Genomic DNA, 10,521 nt, shown 5'->3' with positions numbered 1-10,521 from the left:
TGTATCTTTACTTTCCATGACTTTACTAGTCAGACACATAGAATATGGTTTTTGGATATCTTTTGTTCGTTTCTGGGCTGTACCTAGTGGAGTTCAGGACTTACTTCTGTCTCTTTGCTCAGAGATCACTCCTGGTGATGCTCAGGGTACTACATTTGGTGCTGAGGATAAAACCTAGGTCAGCTGCATGCACAGTAAGTGCCTTGAACACCTGAACTGCCTCTCTAGCTCTCTTTCTGAATGGCCTTGCCAAGTCATGGTTTTTGTTTCCTTTTATTTTGTTTTGGACAGAAGAAGTTGGGACATACCCATTGGTACATAGGGCAAATCCTGGCTCAGTGCTCAGAATTGACCCCTGGCAGAACTCAGGGGACCATCTGTGGTGCCAGGGATTCGAACCAGGTCAGACTTGTGCAAGGCAAGTGCCTTACTTCCTGTACTCTCTTTCCGGTTTCCAAGTCATGTCTGACCAACTGCTGACTGTAGAATCAAGGGAGGGCCCACATCCTGAAACGCAGACAGTCACTTACAGGCTAAAGAAATTTTTCAAGAATAATTTTTTAGTTAAAGAACCATTATTTACAAAGTTATTGACAGTTGGTTTTAGGCAGATAAAATTTCAGCACCAATACTACCACCAGTGTCAATGTCCCTCTGCCGGTGTTCCCATACCCTACCCCCCCTCTCACCAAACAGCTGGATGGCATATTGCAAAGTTTAGTTGTTGCAGCTTGGATCTCATGTTTTCAGTGTTGGTGAGTCTGTGTTCTGGATATATGGCAATACCTCTCTCCCCCATCCGCCAGTATAATCAGAGCCCTGAACCCCCTTTCTCATCTTCTTCTTTCCCCCTGATTTCTTTCCTTCTCTGTCTTCTCCTCCCTACACTCTAGGTCACGTATGATCTAGGCATCCCTCCTTTTATTACGTTTTATTACTATATTACATTTCCTCACCAAGCTATTCTATATGCACACAGATAACTGGGATCACCCTGTGTTTGTCTTTCGTTTTCAGGCTTATATCACTCAGCATGATATCTTCCAGTTTCAGCCAGGTTGCAGCAAATTGCATGATTTCATCATTTCTTGCAGCTCTATAGTATTCCATTGTGTCTATATACCCCATTTTTATAATCCATTTATCTGCCATTGAACACCCAGATTGATTTTGTATCTTGATTATTTTACTAAGTTCAGCAATGAATAATGGTGTATATTTTTGAATGAATGTTTTTGTATCCTGGGGGAAGAAGCCCCAAAGTGGAATTGCTGGGTCATATGGCAGCTCAATTCTTTCTTTCTTTTTTTTTTTGGCAGCTCAATTCTAAGTTTAATAAAGACTTTTCATACTGTTTTCCACAGGAGTTAAACCAGACAGCATTCCCACCAGCAGTGGATGAGAGTTTAAAGGTATTGTTTGGTGGAAGGTGAGATTACCAGAAACATTTAAACCTGTCTCAAAAAAAATCTGTTTTGAAATTGCCTTTAACAGGGTTGATTTTTCTGAGGAAAAGAGTCAATGATGTAGAATAATATAATATTCAAGACATGCCTGTGGGTCGGAGCAGCCAGGACAGGGAGAGGAACCCTGAGACTGACACCGAATTGTGCAAAGGGAGAAGGCCGGGACAGAGCTGGGCAACGGAGCAATCTTTTCTTATTTCCTGTTTCTTTTTAAAGCCTGGCGTGTCTCTTCGTGAAACTGAGTTTAGCTGAAGTTTGGATTTGCACATTTAAGACTTTGCTGCAAACAGTAGAAGAATTATAAGGAATCATCCATAATGATAGACCATTTAAATGCTTGTGGCTAGGTATAAAATGTTGACTCTGCTGTCTAGGCCTGGAGTCTTTTCTTGTAGAGTTGAAAAGTTGAGGAAGGAAGTGAGGAGGTTTGAAAGCAAACACTGCCTGTTTAATGAGTTAGCCACCCCTGAACAGTTTTTCAGACTTAGGGACCAGACTACGGGAATTGGCCATTTCTGCTCATCAAGCACGGAGGGATTTCACAGGATACTAGACTTCCAGTATGAAACACCAGAAACATAATATTTATGTTTTCTTTAAAAATTATGAAATTATTAAACAATTTATTTTAAAATTATTATTATTATTAAACTAATCATGAAACACCACAGCCCAGTCACCACAGGCTGGTGGTTAGTCATCTAAGCTTGCTGGTGACAGCATTCACCTGGGGAAAGTTCTCTCCCAAGTAATGCCTTTCTCTATTCTCCTTTGACAGAATGTGAAGCCGCTACCTAAGCGATTCAGTTTTGTCCTTGAATACACACAAATCAAGACAAAAGGAGCCTTGAACTGAACTTGCTGTCTGCTGTTCAGTGCTCTTCCCCTGACACACGACTTCACTGTTGTGCTGATTACACACTCACAGACTCACCTGGTGGCCCTGGCAGAGCCTGCTTGAGCACCACCTGCTTGCATAGGACAGAGTCCTGCTGGGTGAGGCCCAGACCTTATAAAAAAAAATGAATAAATAGGGGCTAAGGACCTAGCTCAAAGGGCAGAAGCCAGGATGTGTATGCAAGAGCCCTGGGTTCTTTGCCAGGCACCATATTTGAGGGATTCAGTATCCTAAGCATCACTGAGTATGGCCCCCAACCCCCCAAGGCCGACACACGACACCCTGACAGCACCCAGCAAAAACTAAATAAATGAAAGAACAAGTTCTGGGTAAACTCAGCTGTAGACTGCCTGCAGAGCAAGTGTGAGGTCAGGGAGGCCCTAAGTTCGATCCCTAGCACCACATTTCCAAATGTAATTCTGGCAGCAATTACATTTGGGGGGACTCTGGGGACACAACAGAGTGTGTGAACTCTGACGCATCACAACCCCCTCACCCCCCACTCACCGGTCGTGGTAAAATAGCAAGGGGAATGGGAAAGAAGTCATTGGGTGAATGTATTATATACATACATATATTCCTACCTAAAGTTCTGTATCACTACTCTAAACCACTGTAGTAAAATGTCTAGGACTAGCCTGAGAAATCTAGTGACTGGAGGTAAAGTGGAAATGGCTGGCCTGGGTCTGAACAGGGCATGCCCATGGCCCAGTTTCCATTACAAACCGTGGAAATGCACAGCGCTTACAGGGGTACATGGTGGACAGGCTCCTGGGGCCTCACCTCCCAGCCAGATCCACCCATTGGTATTTAATTGGCGCCAGAGTGGGTCAGGAGGCCGGAGACATGAGAAGGCTGGCCCAGTGCCCAGTGTCCAGGTGGATGCCCAGGAAGTGCTATCAGGAAAATCTGCAGATCCTCACCTGACACCATTTCTTTGTGGGAGGCCACAGAGCCCGCCTTGTTTGAGGTGAGGTTGATCAGCTTGTTCTCAAGCCCTCCTGAGGGTTCCCATTTCGAAGTCCCTGGAGATGAGGCTGGAGGCGACCTCACCCCCTGTCTCATCCATGCAGATGGTGCTTGCAGATGTCCTGACTGCTGCCTCTGGCTTGAGAGTTGAGGCACTCTCCACACTGCACCTCTCAGCTGGAGTCTGAGTTTTCGAGTCTGGACAGACCTGATCCCTCCATTCCCAGGCATCCTCCAGCAACTCAGAGTCCCTGCATCTGGCCACGCTGTCCTCCTCCACGTTGAGGAGTAAATTGTGGGGTTCCATGGCTGCTGCCGTCTGCCATCCTTTCAAGACTCTCTTTGACCCTCCCTGATTGGTCCAGAATCCAGCACCTTAGGTTTGGTTTAAAGAGTCTGAATTATTGGTCGGAGAAAGTGCGAAAGAGCTAAGGCACCTCCCGAGCCTCAAGCAGCCCCTGATGTGATCCCAGAGACACATGTGACCCTCAGGCACCTCAAGTCTCACTTGAAAGTTCAGAGGCAGGATTAGCTCCTTGAGTACCACCAGTATGACTGTTCACCTCCACAAAAATGAAGGGTCTGGATCACAGGGTGGGCTGAGGGTCTCAGTGGTAGGACTTACCTGGCAGACAGGAGGCCCTGGGCTTAATTCCCAACATTGCAGGATCCCCTGAGCTCAGGGACTAGCATCTCCAGAGTACCACTGGATCGAGCCCCAAAACAGAACTAAAAACAAATAAAAAAAGTAAAAGATCCAAGTTACAAAAATAAAAAGAGAAGATGAAATGCGGCAGTTAGAGAGTGTGTGAGGGCCAGAAAGATAACCCAGGGGTCAGTCCCTGGCCTTGGATGGTGCTGCCAGTGGTTTGAGATCCCCATCAGTGGATGACCCACTGCCCCTCAGAACACCCAGAGCTCGATGTGGTCTAAATGCTCAACTCCCACCACCCCCAAAAATACAAGCCTGAAACTTAAGGAAGAGAAGAAGGAATGATGGGGAAAGGAGAGTTATCCGTTAATGAGAAATAGTCAAAAGCTATTTAACTGATATCGCAGTGAACTTTAAATTCACAATACAAAAGATGCAATTATTAGAGACAAGGTTTAGAAACATGTTTATTTTTTCCTAATCATCTCCTGAGTAGAGCTGATGATTCAGCCTTCATTGGCTGAGCCGGGCCTGTGGGGCGGGATCTGTAACCACTTAACATGCAGCTCCTATGTCGTGCTGTATCATTTTCACAGACCCTTATTTATTACAGATTTCCCTGTAAGTCTACCATAGAGTTGGAAAATAGTTCCTTTCATTCTTCCTTTCTAGATTCTTTGGCTGGTCTAATAATTAAGTGGATGGAAAATAGATTAACAAGATTGAAAGGAGCAAATTAAATCTCATGCTTAAGGGCCACCCTGGGCTACAGAGAAAGGGAAAGGGCCTAGGAATTTACAGAAGATAATTCGCAGGAAGATAGGAAGAGCAGATGTTGGTTAGTAAATATTTGCTGATACGTTTTTCTGCTGTAAAAAATTATTTTTGGCCCGAACTGGCTTCTCATCATTGGCTCTTCTCCGATTTTAGAAGACATTTTTGAGAGAGATACAATGGAAAGAAACAAAAGCAAATAATTTTTAAATTGAGAAATAACAATAAAAGAGGTAAAATGAAACAAAACAAAGCATCCTCTTTTGGAAAAAGTTATGCCTTAATTGCCTTCTTCTCATACAAACCCACATGCTAAAGTAGCATCTTCTATGGCTACATATTCTTACTGCAGAGTATATGCATTGGACCTGAATAACATATTCCATTGTATACTTTTTAGTACATCAAGCAAAGACATAGCCCTTTGTTTTATCAGCCCCCAAAGTGAAGAGATTTCAACTGTTCCATGACTTTAATGCTACAATTAGTGCAACTATTTGTCCCTCATAGATAAAATTCAATGGATTTAATCCAAACTATCATAGAGGGTATTTTTGTTCTTTTGATGCATTGCTTTGTTCATTTGCGTGCAAGTCTGTGCCCAAACAGAGAAGTTTCATATTTGTTCTTTTTTCATGTTTCTATGTTATCAACCTAGAAAAAGGAGTTGCTGGGTTAAAATAAAAAAGTTTTATGTTTGCTACTGGCTTTTGCTACAGTTTAAAAGAATGGATGATTTTTCCAGTCACTTGGCAGGCCCCATGAAACACTCATCGGCTAATTGCTCTTTTCCTGGAAAAGAAACCCTGCACAGAGCTTTTGGAGATGAAGTCTAAGAATGAGGCGACCTGGAGCTCAGCTGTCCACTGTGCATGACCTCTCATGCATGTCACACATTGCCATGAACAAAAGAGGTGAAGATGGTTCTGTGTCTCCCAGATGAGAGACCCACAACAGTCGTCTGAGTTCAGGAAAAACCCAGGGTAAAAATTTCAATGAAAAGCTCATTTCTAGACTGGGAGCACAGCTCAGTGGTAGGGCCCATGCCCTATTGCATAAAGCCGTAGCTTTGATCCCTGGCACCATCCCCATGACCTTAAAAAAAATCTTAATTTCTAAGGGCTGAAGAGGTAGTAAAGTCACTGTGACTGTCCTCCCGTTGTTCATCAATTTGTTCGAGCGGGCCCAGTAACGTCTCCATTGTGAAACTTGTTGTTACTGTGTTTGGCATATTGAATACGTCATGTGTAGCTTGCCAGGCTTTGCCAGGCAGGTGAGATACTCTCATAGCTTGCTGCACTCTCTAAGAGGGTGGAGGAATCAAAGTCGGGTTGGCTGACCCAGCCGTGTGCAAAGCAAATGCCCTACTCGCTGTGCTATATTGTACTTTACTACTACCTGCTGGAGCGATAGCACAGCAGGTCGTAAAGTAGGTAAAGTATTTTTCCTGCATGTGGCCAACTCGGGTTGGATCCCCAGCACCCATTATGGTCCTGCGAACACAGCCAGGAGTGATTCCTGATTACAGAGACAGAAGTAAGTCTCTAGCACTGCTGGGGGGTCACCTTAAAACAAAACAAATGGAAAATTTCATTTCTAGCACTGAGAGTATTTTCCAGTCATTTTCAGGCATGATGATGCAAAGAATCCTACCACTTGATGCTTCTCATTTAGAGAAGCATTGCATTTGCATTTGTGTATCTGATTAGACACAGGTTTCGGTGTACAAGGAATTCAATCACTGATTTACTTGGCTGAGTGATGCTAAGTGGATCAAAACATGTGCAAGCTCATTGGGAGGCTATATTCATGAGAGAAAGCTTGAAGAAGTCCTTAAGCTGATAAGGAAAATAAACCCAAGCTCACCACTCTGACAGAGGAATCTCAGAGGAACGGGAGCTGCCAGCAGCCATGAAGCCTGGGCTGCTGATGGGGCCAGATTGAGCTTCAGGTGGCTTAGGGAAGATCTTGGTCTCACTTTGTGATTGAAGAATGGACTCAGAATGTGCTTATCTCCTTGAGGTGGTTCTTTCCCTGCTTAGCAAATAACATAGTGGGAGATTCCTGCTTTAGTCCTCTCCTGCCAGCTGCCTGAAAGGGCCACCTCCTCACCCCACCAGATGCATTATAAAATGGGTGCCCAGATTATGTCCTTCACATTCAACCTTTGGAGCGTGAGCTCTTCTGGGTCAGCCCATTAATAAACTGGAGTTCTCCCAGCTTTCACTGTGTGTGCTTGGACATGGGATTTCTCCCATGAGAAGATTTCTTCCCAGAGAAGAGGTGAATTTGGGCAGTGATTTGCAAGATGAGTTGAAGAGTTTGGACATTGTTGAAGACTTTAAGTGGCTGAAAAGCAGAAGTCTGATTTAATACAGTGACTGACCTTTCACTTTACAAAAGTCTTAGAGGAGAAACTTGTGTAGACTATTTTAAAATCTAATCAATTTTTAGTCATGGGTCTGGGGAAAGCCCATGCTTTGCATGTCAGATGCTGGTCCACTGCCCCCCAGCAGTGCATGGTCTTCCAAACAACCCACAGAGCAGCCTGGTCTGGCACACAGAGACTGGGAGTAGCCCCTGAGCACTGCTTCGTGTGGCTCCAGGCGCAAGACCAAACAAGTAAGCAAACATTCAGTTGTTTATCACTGAATCACTGAATTTTGATTTGTTTTTATTTGGAGGTCACTCCCAGCAGTGGTTGGGGCTTACTCCTGGTTCTGGTTCTGTGTTCTGTGCTCAGGAAATCACTCCTGGTGAGGCTCAGAGCACTATAATGCTGTGCCAGGGATCAAACTGGGGTCAGCGGGCATAAGAAAAGTGCCTTGATTCCTGTACTATCTTTCTGACTACTGCATTTTTATTCCTGCTTAGTTCCGTCAGAATCTATTCAGATCAGTAGACAATTGCAGAGGCATCAAGATGGGCCTTTTATACAGTAATTATAGCCTATAATAATAGTACTCATAGAAAACGGTGTTCCTATATAGAGATTACCCAAACTTATAAAAGTAGAGACTAGTTTTTGCAATTACATCTATTAGTCATCATCCCACCTTCTGAAGTAATAGCCCAAATGTTACCTTGAGTTGGTCATGGTTAAAGTCCCATTTTTTTTAGGGTAACCTGCTGAAAAGTGGGGATAAACAAAATCATGTTACAAGACAGTGTAGGGCTGGAATGCTAGGACAGCGGGGAGGGCATTTTCTTTGCATATGGTCAACCTGAGTTAGATCCCCAGCACCCCATATGGTCCAGGGACCTGCCAGAAGTGATCCCTAAGCGCAGAGCCAGAAATAAGTCCACTGCCAGGTGTGGTCCCTAAACAAACAGATAAAGAAGACACTAGTGTTGGGGCTGGAGCAATAGCACAGCGGGTAGGGTGTTTGCCTTGCACACAGCCGACCTAGGTTCAATTCCCAGCATTCCATATGGTCCCCCGAGCACCGCCAGGAGTAATTCCTGAGTGCATGAACCAGGAGTAACTCCTGTGCATCACCAGGTGTGACCCAAAAAGAAAAAAAAAAAAAGAAAGACACTAGTGTTGAGATCAAAGGGACACTACAGGGGTTAAGGTACTTGTCTTGTACATGGTTGACCAGGGCTTGATTCCAGCACCACATATGGTCCAGGAGAGATCTCTGAGCACAGAGCCAAGGATTACTGGGCTCCACTGGGTGTGCTTCCCTCTATCTCCCACTCCCCAAGACAATACTGTCAATCTATAAAGCAGGACACAGCTTTGCAAAGTGGCTGCACACATGAATGAGTCCATTTTGCATGGGGTTGAGGAGGGAGAGAAGCAGTGGTTCTCAGGCTTGGGGTGGAAAAGGACTATTTTGTTTTATTCTTGTTCATTTTTTGTTTTCATTTTGGGAGGTGGTCTACAGCCAGCAGTGTCTATGATCTATCCTGGTAGGGGTACCATGTGCAGCATGGGAATCAAAGCCGTGTTGGTTGCTTGTAAGCCGAGGGCTGTAAAACCTTGTACTGTCTGTTTCTAGAAGGGACTATTTTGGAAGAGCCTAGAAACCACAAAAATGTCCCAAACACAGAGTGGAAAAGAGAGTGGAATGAGAGGAATCATGAAATACAGTAAGAGGAGGCAAGAAATAATGTCCTCTTTTTTTCTGTAGGGATTGTAGAAGTAGACAGGAAAGTTTCCATTACTACCCCCTCTTTTTTTCCTCCTTAGGCTGGGCCAGCAGTTGAATTATTATTAGACAGGTTGGTAAGGGGGGAGGGGTGGGATTACATACGTAGGGAGAATCCACAGAGATGCACATTCCAGATCCAATGGGGGCACAGTGAATACATCCTAAGCTCAGGAATGGGGAAAGAGACCAGGACCTTAAGTGCCTTTTAAGATAAAGGGGACCCACCAGGCACAGAGACCAAGATTCAAGAGGAAGATCAGAGCTCTATAAGCAGATGCTTGCCCTGCTGATGAGGCAAATACATATTTCATACAGGTAAAGTTCAAGCTGGCTAACACCAGAGAGCAGGAACTACCAAGGGTCAGCTGAGTCTGAGCCACATGACATGATCTTGTAGTCCCAATCAAGATGTCCTTGATGGTCCAAGTCTTGCTTTGTAAACTCGGTAACCTGGAAATGTCCTCCAAATGTGCTCATGTCCTTGAGCTCATGTGCTCAGGCCCTGCTTTGCAAAATTATGTGCTTGGAAATTTCTACTTCTGTAGAAGCTGTCTTGCCAGTTGTCTGCCAATGCCTCAACCTCCATCAGATATTCTGTAAAACAAAGCTCTCGCCTTTGTTCTAAGCCCACTTTTGGAGCACAAATTCACTTAGGCGCTGGTATAATTAAAATAGTGTTTTCCACTTCTCAAGGCTTGCTGCTTTTTTTTTTTTTGCTGGTTTTTGGTGAAAATTCTGCAATACTGCCTTATAGATAGTTATCTCTTATGAAAAGGCTATTTCTGGTAAGGTAAATGCACCAATTCTAGTTAATAAGCCCAGTTTTCATTCTTCTAGGTGATTAAGGTAGTGTTACCATCTCTTGACCCTGAAGGGCCTGCATTGACCACTGCTGGAATGAAGCACATAACCAAGCCACAAGTCTTTTGAAGGCCTGCTCAGAATGCCCTGGGGGAAACTGTCCTTTAGGCTGGTCCTGCCCTGTAAATTCCCACTCATGCCACAGGCTGAACAGAGAAAATGGAAAAGACGTCTACTCTTGATTAATGGGCTTTTGGGAAAAGAGAAGAAAAGCCAAGGGAAGTGCTTCTACATGGATATTCAAGTCATATATACCATCACTGGAAGCCATGGCCAAGTTGTCTCTTGCAACTCTGTGAAAACAGCACATTTGAGCCCTGAGTGTACTGTGAGCTGGGCTGGGCTAATTCCAGGCAGGCCCAATAGGAGACTGGTCTAACTTGGACTCCTTATTGAGGACAGGTATTACTGGTACAATGATTTCCATGGAGAGTAAAACTGTGTATGGTCTGTGGTGACTTTGGGAAGAGCTGAGTCCAGATCTAAGTGAATGAATAATCCACAATCTTGCACCTTTCAGAAGAAATTCGATTCTCTAGGGAATGAAACTGTCAGTTGTGCACGTGGGGGTCTGTCTCGACTCCATTCTGTACATAGAGTACCCTGCATTCTATCTGGAGACCTGGGCTTTGATGTTGCGAGTACGGCGCTACTCCGGAGTCTGGTAGTTTCCACAAGGTCACAGGAACAAAGTCCAATAATTGGGTGGGAGGTCATCTGGGGCACACGGTGGATTTAAGGTGG

Source organism: Sorex fumeus, unplaced genomic scaffold, assembly GCF_029834395.1.
Source record: "Sorex fumeus unplaced genomic scaffold, SorFum_2.1 ptg000128l, whole genome shotgun sequence".
Classification (NCBI taxonomy): Eukaryota; Metazoa; Chordata; class Mammalia; order Eulipotyphla; family Soricidae; genus Sorex; species Sorex fumeus.
Note: the sequence above shows the minus strand (reverse complement) of the source record.